Raw genomic sequence first — 13456 nt, forward strand, 5'->3', positions numbered from 1 at the left:
ATCTCAGCTATCTGTAAGAATAATAGGGTGGTTATGGTAGGGGATTTTAACTTTCCAAACATAGGCTAGGACTGCCATAGTGTTAAAGGTTTAGATGGAGAGGAATTTGTTAAATGCGTACAAGACAATTTTCTGATTCAGTATGTGGATGTACCTACTAGAGAAGGTGCAAAACTTGACCTACTCTTGGGAAATAAGGCAGGGCAGGTGACTGAGGTGTCAGTGGGGGAGCACTTTGGGGCCAGTGACCATAATTCTATTTGTTTTAAAATAGTGATGGAAAAGGATAGACCAGATCTAAAAGTTGAAGTTCTAAATTGGAGAAAGGCCAATTTTTGACGGTATTAGGCAAGAACTGTCGAAAGCTGATTGGAGGCAGATGTTCGCAAGTAAAGGGACAGCTGGAAAATGGGAAGCCTTCAGAAATGAGATAACGCAATATCCCAACAGCGGCCTAACCAATGTCCTGTACAGCCGCAACATGACCTTCCAACTCCTGTACTCAATACTACAATTATAACAACCAAGAACAATCTGAAATAAGAGTAGACAGTGCTGGAGAAACTCAGTAGATCTGGCATCTGTAGTGAGAGAAACCGAGTTAACATTCTGAACCAATCTGACTCTTCTTCAGAACGGAAAGGAGTGGAAAATAATGGTGTTTATGTTAGTGTCAAATGGGGTGGAGGAACAATTGGAACAGCTGGTGAGGGTGCTCAGAGCGAAAAAGAAACAAAAGGCAGCGATAATGGTGGTAAAGGAGAGATATGTAAAATAGGTGTAAATGGATACGTTTAAGCATTGATATTTGACTTGAAGGTCTATTTTCAATGGAGATATTGTTTGCAAATTTTCCTACCAGATATTGCTTAAATTACATTCAAGCCTATAGTGAAGAAGGCGTTTGGTATGCTTTCCTTTATTGGTCAGGGTATTGAGTACAGGAGTTGGGAGGTCATGTTGCGGCTGTCCAGGACATTGGTTAGGCCACTGTTGGAATATTGCGTGCAATTCTGGTCTCCTTCCTATTGGAAAGACGTTGTGAAATTTGAAAGGGTTCAGAAAAGATTTACAAGGATGTTGCCAGGGTTGGAGGATTTGAGGTACAGGGAGAGGCTGAACAGGCTTGGGGTGTTTTCCCTGGAGTGTCGGAGGCTGAAAGGTGACCTTATAGAGGTTTACAAAGTTATGAGGGGCATGGATAGGATAAATAGGCAAAGTCTTTTCCCTGAGGTCGGGGAGTCCAGAACTAGACGGCATATGTTTAGGGTGAGAGGGGAAAGATATAAAAGAGACCTAAGGGGCAACTTTTTCACTCAGAGGGTGGTACATGTATTGATTGAGCTGCCAGAGGATGTGGTGGAGGCTGGTACAATTGCAACATTTAAGAGGCATTTGGATGGGTATATGAATAGGAAGGGTTTGGAGGGATATGGACCGGGTGCTGGCAGGTGGGACTAGATTGGGTTGGGATATCTGGTTGGCATGGACGGGTTGGACCGAGGGTCAGTTTCCATGCTGTACATCTCTATGACTCTATGACTCTATGACCTGCTACGGCAAAGTTGGCAAGGCACACAGGGCGCTCCTGGGGGGAAGATGCAAGCAAAATGGAGTGCAGAGGAGTTGTGGAACTCAATATTGAATCCCAGAAGGCATAAAGTACCTAAGCAGAGAGTGAGATATTTTTCTTCTGCCTTGTGCTGAGCTTCATTGGAACAGCGAGGAGGTTAATTAAAATGGTAAGCAACTGGAAGGTTGGGGTTTTTCCTTCAGACAGAGTGAAGGTGTTGCACAAAGGGGTCACCCAGTCTGCCTTTGGTCTTGCCAATGTGAAGGAGACCACATTGTGAGCAGCAAATGTGGAACACAACATAAAAACTAGGAACAGGAGGAGGCAGTTCCGACCCTCGAGTCTGCTCCAACAACTGATCATGACTGATCTCATTACAGCCTCAACTCCACTTTCCTATCACTCTTCATAATCCCTTCAGCCATTGCTAATTCAAAATCTGTATATCTCCTTAAATTTATTCCATGTTCTAGCACCTACTGCACTCTGGGGTAGCGAATCCATAGCTTCACGATCCTTTGAGAGAAAGTCAGAAGTCACATGACACCAGGCATAGTCCAACAGGTTTATTTGAGATCACAAGCTTTCGAAGCACTGCCCCTTCATCAGGTGAAGTAATTAATTATTCTTAATTATCTAGAACTATCTTGCCATTATCTCTCTGCCTATATATTCTGTGCCTATGCGCCTCTCTCCACTTTGCCAGATGAAGAATCCTCTGAAAGCCTGCGATTTCAAATAAACCTGTTGGAGTATAACCTCATGATGCGTGACTTCTGACTCTGTCCACCCCAGTCCAACATCGTTACCTCCATATCATGGCTGCCTTTGACAAAAGTAATTTCTCTTCAACTCTTGTTTTCAAGCTGCTACCTCTTATCCCAAAACTAGAAGACTAGGTTGAAAGTTGTATGCATAAAATTCTGCTTCACCTGGAAGGTGTGTTTGGGGCCTTAGACATTAAAGAGGGAGGAGGTGAATGGACTACAGATACGCCTTTTGGGATTGCATGGGAAGTTACCATGGGGGCATGAGGAAATATTCAAAGTACTGGAGAAGTGGGCCAGAAGGTGGTCCCTGCGGAATGCTGACAGTGGAGAAGTGGGAAAGATGTGATTAGTTGTGGCATCCTGCTTGAGGCAATGGGAATGATGGAGGATGAGCCTTTGAAATGTGGAGACTAGTGATGGAAAGTTAGGACAAGGGGCGCACTATCGGTGTTCTGGGAGGGAGGAGATAAGATGATGGCAGAAGTGCAGGAAATGAGTTAGACACAGTTTAGAATCCTGTCAACCATTGTGGAGGAGAATTCTTGGTTGAGGAAAAAGGGAGGTTTTCTATGAACTAAAAACAATAACTCTGTCTTTGGCTCTTCCACAACATTTGGCACCTCCTTAGCTCTGTTGCTAAGGATTTGCAAACCATCCATTTCCACTACATAGCAGTTTATTGGCATTGTTTACCAGCTCTGAGGATAACTTAGTGCCAACTAACTACACAATTTCTTGGACATGGTTGGCAACTGTTTCAGCACTGGTCTTCTTTTCCCACCACACAGTGTAATCTAATGCCAAGTCTGTTCTTAACCTTCTTCAGCCATCCTTACGATCATTCACACTCATGCTGCCAGTCAAGGTCTTTGTGTAATAATTATATTTGGGCAATTAACATCTCACCAGAAATAATCATTCCTGCATTGTGACAAAGCCTAAACCAATGCAGGAGTGTGCTATGTAAGTTACTGCTCTTTTGTTCCCTTACTGTTTTACAGACAGTCATAATGTTCTCCCTTTCACTGCCAGATAAAAACTTAAAACAGCAATAGGATCAGATCTTTCAGTCATATGACCCAATATTAAAGACTCACACGGCACCTGTAATGATGGATGCATACTTATTCTTTTTTCAATAATTCAATAGTTGGCTGCATTGATAATGACACATGTTTACACTTTGCTGGTCTCTTTGATGACACTTCAAACAGTTACTCTATTTTAAATGCTGGGAAATCTCATTTCCTGCTTGTTTAAATTCCTTCTTGGCTCTTCAATGCTGGGAAAAGTGTTTTCAGGTGACCAATGATGAGAAGACTGTTTGATTCATGTCAAATTGCTTAACTGACAAGATGTCTTCCTTCCTGCACTATAAAGTGCGTGATCTTCGAAAAACAGGAGTAGTATGGCTGCCAGACCACACAGTGCTGGATTAGGCAGGTACAACTCACATATATATTAATTAGACTGAGTATGCTGGATCAGTCGTAGCAGGCTGATTCACTTTTCTGGTGATAGTGGTGTAGGTTTCAAGTTCTCCTCTAGGCACCCTCAACTTACAGTGATGACGCTTTCTGGTGGATTTTTAACTGACATCTGTAACCATAAAGTGTGATGGATAAAGAGTGACAGAGGGAGAGAGTGACAGAAAGAGACAGACAGAGAGTGAGATATGGTGACAGCAACAGAGAAAGAGATGACCTCTCTGAAAGTATTGTAGATTCAATCAATAGAGTAATACAGGCCTCACTTGGCTCACATTTTCAGCAGGGGTAGCACATAAAATAAAATGGGTGCTCAGCCCACCACCATAACACCTACCCATAACTGGTAGCAGGGTAGCAGATGCTGAAATCAATAGCATGACTACAACATGTCACTACATAATTAAATGTTAATTTTGAGTTTGGTTTAACCCACTATGGATCTCTGGTGATGCTATAAGTGACAGCCAATCAGAATAACCAATATCTTCAGAGAATGGGACATTCCCTCTGTTCACTAAGTTACCCCGTCTGCGACAAGTCATGGCTCAGGGCAGGCTTGTTCTGAGTTGCCGATTGGTCACAAATTCTCTTTCCAGGATTGGGGGTAAATGGGTAAGAAGAGCTGTCCATGTCCCTCCCCCCACCAAAAAAAGTGTCTTTGTCCATCAACTCCATTCAAGCAGCTTGAATTTCTTTCAAATTGTTAATGCACTCCCCGTACTCCATATTCTTGGAAGCAGTCTCTGAATTTACAAGGAATAGGCTGTGGAATGCATTCCCAATGACATTACTGTCCATACAGTAATCAGTTTACAATTGGTCTCAGCTTCCAATGTGCTCCAGTCTCACCATTCTGCTGAATAGTACCTTTGAGTGTTTTCCTGCTTTTCACAGTTCTGGAGAGTTTCTTGAATCCACCATCGTGATAAAGTCTATTCTCATGATGACTCAATCCCCTGGTCATACCTGGGGGGATCTCCCAAAAACCAGCAAAGGCTGCACCATGTGTCTCTTCAACTAGAGGCCTCTTCAACCAAAGCTAAGCAGCCTTTTTAATCTGTTTATTATCACATAGAACTATTGTCTGTCTGAGAAAGTCATTGATTTGTAGGGAGATTTGTAATCTGATCTCAAAATGATCTCCTTTGGGAATACCATCTGGGACAAATATAACAGGGGAATATTCCTCTCTTTAATTTCCAGTACAAAATGGCCCACAGAAAGAAAATAGTGTTTAGTCAATAGTTCTTTTCATTATCTGTCAAGTCAAAAACGTTTTAAAAATTTAAATTATGATGTGTCGTTCTTTCAGCTATTAACTCTGATGTCCAATCATAGTTTTAAACAGTTATCAGTCTTAATGGCGATCGCAACTAGATCTTTTGCACAGGAACGTAAAACTCCATTAACTTTGCATTCAAGTAGGAATGCTAATTAGCTATCTGGGGTCCCAAACCTTGGAAGTGAGTGGACAGCTTATTGCACAACCGCTCACAAACTGATATCTACAACAGCTTGCTGGGATTTTAGGAGATTCCACAGCCTATTCCTTGTAAACTCAAAGACTGCTTCCAAGAATATGGAGTCATAAAAGGAGAAAAATTGCAGAAATCTGCAAGACAAAGGGACTTGGGAGCACTTGCGCTTGAAACACAGAAAGCTAGCACACAGGTAATCAGGAAAGCTAATGGAATGTCAGCCCTTATTTCAAAGGGCTTGGAGTATAAGAGCTGGTAAGTCTTACTACAAACTTTACAAGGTGAGACTACATCTAGAATACGGTGAGCAATTTTGATCTCTTTGTTGAAGGAAAGATATCATTTCATTGGCAGCAGTTCAGAGAAGGTTCACCAGGATGATTCCCCAGTATGGAAGGACTGTCCTATGAACAAAGGCTAAACAGTTTGGGAACTCTACTCAGTAGGGTTTAGAAGGAAAGGTGATTTCATTAAAACATCTAGGATTCTTCAGGGACTTGACAGAGTAAATGCTGTGAGGATGCTTCCCTCATGGGACCAGAGGGCATAGTCTCTGAATAAAGGGGTGCCAACGTAAGACTGAGATGAGGAAGAATGTCTTCTTTCAGAGAGTTGAGAGGCTTTGGAACTCCTTGCCACAGAGAGCTGTGGGGGCAGAGTCCTTGTGTATATTTAAGGCTGAGATAGATAGGATTCTTGATTCTGGATTTGAAAAATGCCGCATCAGCCATGATCCTATTGAATGGTAGTACAGACTTGATGGGCCAAACCGCCTACACCTGTTCCTATTTCTTATGGTCTTATAATCTAAAAACTACCCTGAACCTTCTTCTTAGCACATCAACATAAACCTTCCTTTGATCTCTACCAATCAAATGACCAAAATTTATTTTCAGGCAGATTGAAAAACAGGTCACAGGATCCTTTTCATTTACAGCAAATTTAATCTACAGTTACAAATTACAATGCTCTTCTAAACTTTACCACTATAATTGTCTTATTTAATTCTGGGCTCTATGCTTCCCTGAATGCTATGCTTACTTTAAGCATGTATTGCAGCATTTTAAGGGTTTGTATCACATTCCCCTCTCGCTCCTTGACAAACATATATGTGCAGAAGTTTCTCTTCATACCTTAAGTCCTGAATTTCTCTTCCTTGGGATCGCAAAAAGTTTTTCAAAACCTTGAAATGTCTTCCCTGCCCTCAGCACGTAAAGAAATAAATTTCTTCCCCTCATTGATCACAGTTACAAAATTAATTGCTGTTCAAAGTTTGTGAGAAGATTTGTAGCTCGGGTGCTCGTTGCTGTGGTTCTGTTCGCCGAGCTGGAAGTTTTTGTTGCAAACATTGATGTCGCCTAGCCAGGGGACGAAACGTTTGCAACAAAAACTTCCAGCTCGGCGAACAGAACCACAGCATTAATTGCTGTAATATCAACGGTTACAATTATGTTCAAGAAAAGTGAAAAAATATTCTTTTATTCATTGGATGTGAGTCACGCAGTGCCATTAAGGAGTTACAGAATTTTGAACAAGCAACAGCAAGTGAACTCTGATATTGTTCCAAGTTAGGAAAGTGTGTGTGACTTGGAGAGAAAATGGCAGGTTGGTGTTCTCAGTCATTGCCATCTCTGTTCTCTGAGGTGTAGAGGTCACAGTTTTGGAAAGTGCTGTCAAAGACGTCATGGCAATGTGCTGTGTACCTTCTAAGGCAGTCCCTCAGGATAGAGGATGGTTTGTTTCCACTTGGTTTTAATAGATTCCGAGAAGGCTGCTAAGTCGAAAAATGTGGAGCTGGAAAAGCACAGCAGGTCAGGCAGCATCCGAGGAATTCCTTTTCAAGTGCCACACTTTTCGACTCTAACTCTCCAGCATCTGCAGTCCTCACTTTCACCCAGAAGGCTGCGAGGTCCATGTGCCATCTACAGAATCTGCCACGTGTGAGGTAAATGGTGCTTGGAGACTTGTGTACGTGAGGTGCTACTGGGAGGTTTAAATGATCTCTCCAAAGCCTCAAAAGCACTTCTGCACAAACTGGTGCAGGTGCTTGACTACTTCAAGGATGACATACCAAAAGCATACCATCTGTCCTCCTGGCATCTTCCACTGTGACTAAGCAGTTTCTTTGGGACTCTGTTGTCTGGCAGAGCTTGTTTTGAATGAATTTGAATGATCCATGACTTGATGGTGGATTTGTTGGCTTTTAAAAGAATGCTACTGTTGGATTCCATTCCTTGCCACTGGATTTAGACAGTTTTATGAAGGCACCACTGCAGGTACCTATCCAGTGCTTTGAGATGCCTATAATAGGTTTTAAAGTCTCTAAAGCATTTTGACTGCTGCCTAGCAAGCCAATATCTTAGTGTTAGCTTTGAGATCCTGCCCCTCAAACAGATACTCTTTTCCTTTCTCGGCTGAAGGCAGAGTTGGAGGCAGTGATGAAATTTGTTGTCTATACCTGCCTGAGGGTGCAAAATATTCCTCCTGGGGGAGGAATTGCTCTTTTGAGATTTCTTTCAAAGGTTACTTCATTTTATCTCATTTATTAGGCAGTGTAAATACATAGTAACGATGTCTTGCATAGGGAATATTTGGACTCATCGAAGCAAATGTATTCACCAGTATCGTAATTAATTAGCAGCCTTTCATTAAAGTAAAGGCACAACACAAGGAAAATATAAACTTCAAGGACAATACAGCATTTAAACCAAACATCATGCACAAGTTAATAAAGCTTATTTTCAAAAACTTGATACACACTCCTACATAAAAAAAGCCGTCATCCTTGGCCAATAGCTACCCCTCAAGCAAAATAACATGATCATTATCATATTGCTGACTTTGCAAGCTTGTTACATGCAAGCCACATTTTCTGCAATACAACAGGACTACACACCATATATTTGTTTAATGGGCTGTAAAAGTGGTTTCGGGGTTACATTTAATATACTAATAAGACAGAAAGTGACACAATGTCACACAACCTTACTCTGATTTGCAGCCATGTGGCGAGATCTAAACAAATAATTATATTTCCTCAGTAAAGGCAGTGTTTTCCTTACCTCAACAGCAGCATCTCCCTACTGATACAGAGCTAGCATTGCTGATTACTTCCATAAAAATCCCTCACCCCTCTTGTTAAAGGTAAAAATGGCAATTGACCCTATGTGAAACAAGGATTCATTTTACCTTTGACAGAACTAATAAGCTGGTCCTCAGATATGGAACCAGCACCAAAGCCCAACAGATCTGTAAGAATCTACAAAGCAGTTGAACATTAAGTAGACCGTCTGCTCTCTGTGGATGACAGCATAGAAGAATTGGGAAAAAGTTCAATCTTCAAGTTGCTGGCAACACTTTTTTTTAATTCACTCATGGAATGTGGGTGTCACTGGCTGGCCAACATTTATTGCTCGTCTCTAGTTGCCCTTGAAAAGATAGTGGTGAGCTCCCTCCTTGAACAGCTGCAATCCATATGCTGAAGGTTGACCATCGATGGAGGGAATTCCAGGATTCTGACATAGCCACAGTGAAGGAATGGTGATATATTTCCAAGACAGGGTTATGAGTATCTTGGAGGGGAACTTGTAGGTGGTGGTGTTTCCAGATAACTGTTGTCCTTGTCCTTTTAGATGGAAGTGGTTGTGCATTTGGAAGGTGCTGTCTAAGGATCTTTGATGAATTTCTGCAGTGTATCTTGTAGATAGTATACACTAATGCTATGGAGTGTCGGTGGTGGAGGGAGTGGATGCATGTACATTCGATGCCAATTAAGCAGGCTGCTTTGTTCTGGATGGTGTCAATCTACTTGAGTGTTGTGGGGCTGCACTCATCACGGCAACTGGGGAATATTCCATTATATGCCATGCTTGTACCTTGTAAATAATGGACAGGCTTTGGGGAGTTGGAAGGTGAGTTACTATTCCTAGCCTCTGACCTGATTATGTGGCGAGTCCAGTTGAGCTTCTGGTCAATGGTAACCCCAAAGATATTGATAGCGTGGGTTTCAGTGATAGTAACATTAGAGAATGTCAAGGGGTAGTGGTTAGATTGTCTCTTGGATTGGAGATGATCATTGTCTGACATTTATGTGGCGCAAACATGACTTTCCACATGGCCACCCAAGCCTGGATATTGTTCAGATCTCGTTGCAACTACCCATTGTTGAAGAGACTAAATTGTTCATTACACTGATGGTAAGGTTTTATTTTCAGCGTCATCTTCAGCGTCACATCAGTACCAGATTACTTTGAGAGGACAAAGGCAAGTACCTTGAAGGATGGAGTTAGATGTCACATAGGTGATGTCCTGATCCATGGATACACACATACAGAATATGACACTTCAGTGTGAGATATGCAAACGCTAATAGGACTTATACTCAACTATAAATCTGAATTCTCAGAGCAGACTATTACAATCAATGAGTATATTGTGGACATTTCACATATCAGAGTTGGTCCACAGAAGATATGATCCACTAAGGAGTTTCCAACTCCTCAGAATATGACGGAGCTCCAAATATACAGAGGTATTGCAAACAACGTTGGAAAGCTTCTTCCCAACTTCCTGTTGTCAATAAGCCACTTTGTTGGCTGTTACAATTAAGACAATGCATGGTGACAGGAAGAACAACACAAGTCCTTTAAGAGCATCAAATAAATGTTGCTATCACCTGCTATTTCAGCTCACTATAACCCAGAGCAATCCACTGTCATTGCTACAAATGAATCTTCTATTTGACTAGAAGCTTTGAGGCTTCAGACATGAACAGATAGAAAGTGTAGATCTAGTGTCCTACACATTACATTCACTAAACTGGACTGACTATGGGTAGGCATTGACAAAGAAAGAAATGGATCTTGATCAGATGGGCCAAATGGGCTCAGAAGGGGCAGATGGAGTTTAATTCAGATAAATGCAAGGTGCTGAATATTGCATGCAATTCTGGTCTCCTTCCTATCGGAAAGATGTTGTGAAACTTGAAAGGGTTCAGAAAAGATTTACAAGGATGTTGCCAAGGTTGGAGGATCTGAGCTATAGGGAGAGGCTGAACAGGCTGGGACTGTTTTCCCTAGAGTGTTGGAGGCCGAGGGGTGACCTTTTGGAGGTAAACAAAATTATGAGGGGCATGGATAGGGTAAATAGGCAAAGTCTTTTGCCTGTGGTGGGGGAGTCCAGAACTGGAGGGCATAGATTTTGGAGGGGATGGGGGGAAAGAGATATAAAAGAGACCTAAGGGGCAACATTTTCACGCAGAGGGTGGTACGTGTACGGAATGAGCTGCCAGAGGAAGTGGTGGAGGCTGGTACAATTGCAACATTTAAGAGGCATTTGGATGGGTATATGAATAGGAGGGGTTTGGAGGGATATGGGCCAGGTACTGGTTGGTGGGACTAGATTGTGTTTGGATATCTGATTGGCATGGACAGGTTGGACCAAAGGATCTGTTTCCGTGCTGTACATCTCTGTGACTCTATGACTCTGTGACTTGGGCTTGTGAAAAAGCGGTAAATGTTATTCTTAATTTTCACTTTAAAATAGGTGCAGACCACCTTGGTGGCATCTTTGTGACACTCTTAAATTCTAAACATGTAGTAAAAGAACCTTCGCAAGTACAATAATCAGACCAAGGATGATGCTAATATCTGCCAAGAAATCAGCAGACTCCAGCTGAAGCTTGTCTCATATCCCTGTAGCAAGGATTGAACATGTAGATGTTGTTTTCATTGAAGAGGTGGAAATCTTTACATTGAAAGCAACACCATCTGCGACTCTGCGATTGAAGGAAATCAGACCAAGAATGCACATAGGTTGGCCAATACTGTGTCAAAAGATGGTCGGCATACGTGTGACATAACCCTATTCTCTGACACTGTAATCAGAGGTGACACCCTAACGTAGTGGATGATTTACTCATTTATAATGAGAGATTGGTCTTTCTGAGAGTCTAGAGATTTAATATACCTCAACTATTGCACCAAGGACATCTGAAAATGACAAATGTTGAACCAAGTTGAAATATTCTGTTTGGTGGCTAGCTATCTCAAAATCATAGAAGGAGATGACATCAAGCTGTCTTACATGTGCAATTCACTGTCCAGAGTCAAGTGAACCAATAATTTCATCTTCTTTTATACTGGGGCCATAGAAGCGTCTTGTGGTGAACCTCTTTGAATAGAGGTAAGATAGGGTAGACTACTTCTCCAGATGCAGAGGCAAACGTCTGAAATAATGATTACACTGCTGCAGATGTTTGAAACACATGGAAAGTCAAACCATGCAACTTAGTTTACCAATGGGCTCATCAAGATACCCTCAAGACAATGGGTAGCTGGAGAAGGATGACATTTAACTTGCACTTCTGAGTAATCATTCAGCTTCATTCCAAAATAGTGTAGCTCCGTGTGAACTCCGCATGGGAAGAAGCATGAGCTCAAGTTCCTTCACTCCCACATACCCTCACACTGTGTGTCTAAGATGATATCTTTAAATAAAATATAGGAATAAGATACTATACAAAAGAAAAATAAAGACCTGCAGATACTGGAAATCAGAAACAAAACAGAACTTGCTGGAAAAAAAACACAGCAGGTCTGGCAACATCTGTGGAGGGAAAGCAGTGTTAACATTTCAGCTCCAGTGACCCTTCAGTAACGAGGGTCAGTCTGGGCTTGAGATCAACCCCACTGTGGAAAATGTGGTGCAGCAGTCACCACATTCACAGTTCTTCCTCAATCAAACTGAAAATGGTATGATGCAACTGAAGAGACATGCACCAGTGTCTATACAGAAGCAATCTTCTACACAGTTAAACAGACCAGTTACTCTGCATTCGTCAAGAGATGCAAATGACAACCTGATAGCTGCCCAGCAGAGTCAAAGGGTTCACATAGAGGCCTTGAATTCTCAGACTCCTTCAAAGGAGCAAAGAACAATTCTTATAGATGAGGAATCCACCACAGTGTTTGAGCCTGTAAAATAATAAGGTGAAATTAGAGACTTTGCAGGATAGGGAGATGTAGTGTCAGGGGTTAAATTTGACTGTGATATATATATTATATATATATATATCACAGGGCATCATGCAATGTCACATTATCTTGCTCTCTCTCCTAGCTTTGTGGCAACATAAAGATACATTATGATAATTCTTAAAGTTAAATTTTTTATTACCTCAGCAGACTCTAAATATTCTTTAGCAGAGCAATGAGAGCGAAGATATCAAGTAAAATTATTGTGATATCCTCTGATTATGAAAGACTTTATGTAATTGCATTTTTAAAAAATGGATTACTTCATTAGAAGTGAATTAAAGGATTACAGAAAGAAATGCATTTCAATATAATAATTTTCTAAATGGAGATCACATTATGTTATCACCTTTCATAACTCCTTTTGCTACTGTTCAACGCTGTGCATAAATTTAACTATGTTTCCTGGAAGAATATAATTTAGCAATTGATGAAGTGGGTGTACATTAATAAAGTAGTTACTTATTTAAAGAGCATGCATACTACTGCATTGTCAAATTTCCATAATTGCTACACATCAAGCTTCACTCTTCAGCCACTTGTTCAAATAGTTCTAATGTGACACAGGGTCCTCAGAGGTAGCTACATCACTCGGGTGCCTTATGTAATTCTGACAGCCAGTTAATGTCAGTACAGGGATTTATAAAAGAAGAGTCACTGAAAAATTATTAAATAAAGGAAAAAAATGGCAAGTGGTTTCTCCAGCTTGGTCTCACCCAATGAACAATGAGTTATGGAGTAGAGGAAATTGTTGTAAGTGGCAAGAACTGCATTTAAATTTATTTCTTGGAAAGGGAGGCACAATTGATATTGATTTAAATTTGCAAACCCAATTTCATGCAAATGAGTCTTAAATCTCTGATTCCTGTCTGAGATCATTGGTTCATTGTTACTGGCCTGCTTTCTTTCCTCATGCAGTTTTGTTAACATCTTTGAGAGATATAATTAATTGTAAAATCAAAGTTTTGCATTTAAATGTTTTTCTTGTACTAATTCAACCTAAAAAAAAAGGCAAAGAGACACGTAAACAGACTGACAGACCAGATGCTTCTACTTGCTTGTCACGCTGTAGGAATCACTGAGGACATATTGACTGGTGAAACTTAATGCA

General features: G+C 41.1%; 1 protein-coding gene across 1 annotated transcript in view; it reads right to left on the minus strand.

Annotated features, from left to right (window-relative positions):
- Nucleotides 1-13456, minus strand: part of LOC122558260 (calcium-transporting ATPase type 2C member 2-like) — an 87238-nt gene that overhangs the window by 72384 nt on the left and 1398 nt on the right. The window lies entirely within an intron of this gene.

Source organism: Chiloscyllium plagiosum, chromosome 17 (assembly GCF_004010195.1).
Source record: "Chiloscyllium plagiosum isolate BGI_BamShark_2017 chromosome 17, ASM401019v2, whole genome shotgun sequence".
Lineage (NCBI taxonomy): Eukaryota > Metazoa > Chordata > Chondrichthyes > Orectolobiformes > Hemiscylliidae > Chiloscyllium > Chiloscyllium plagiosum.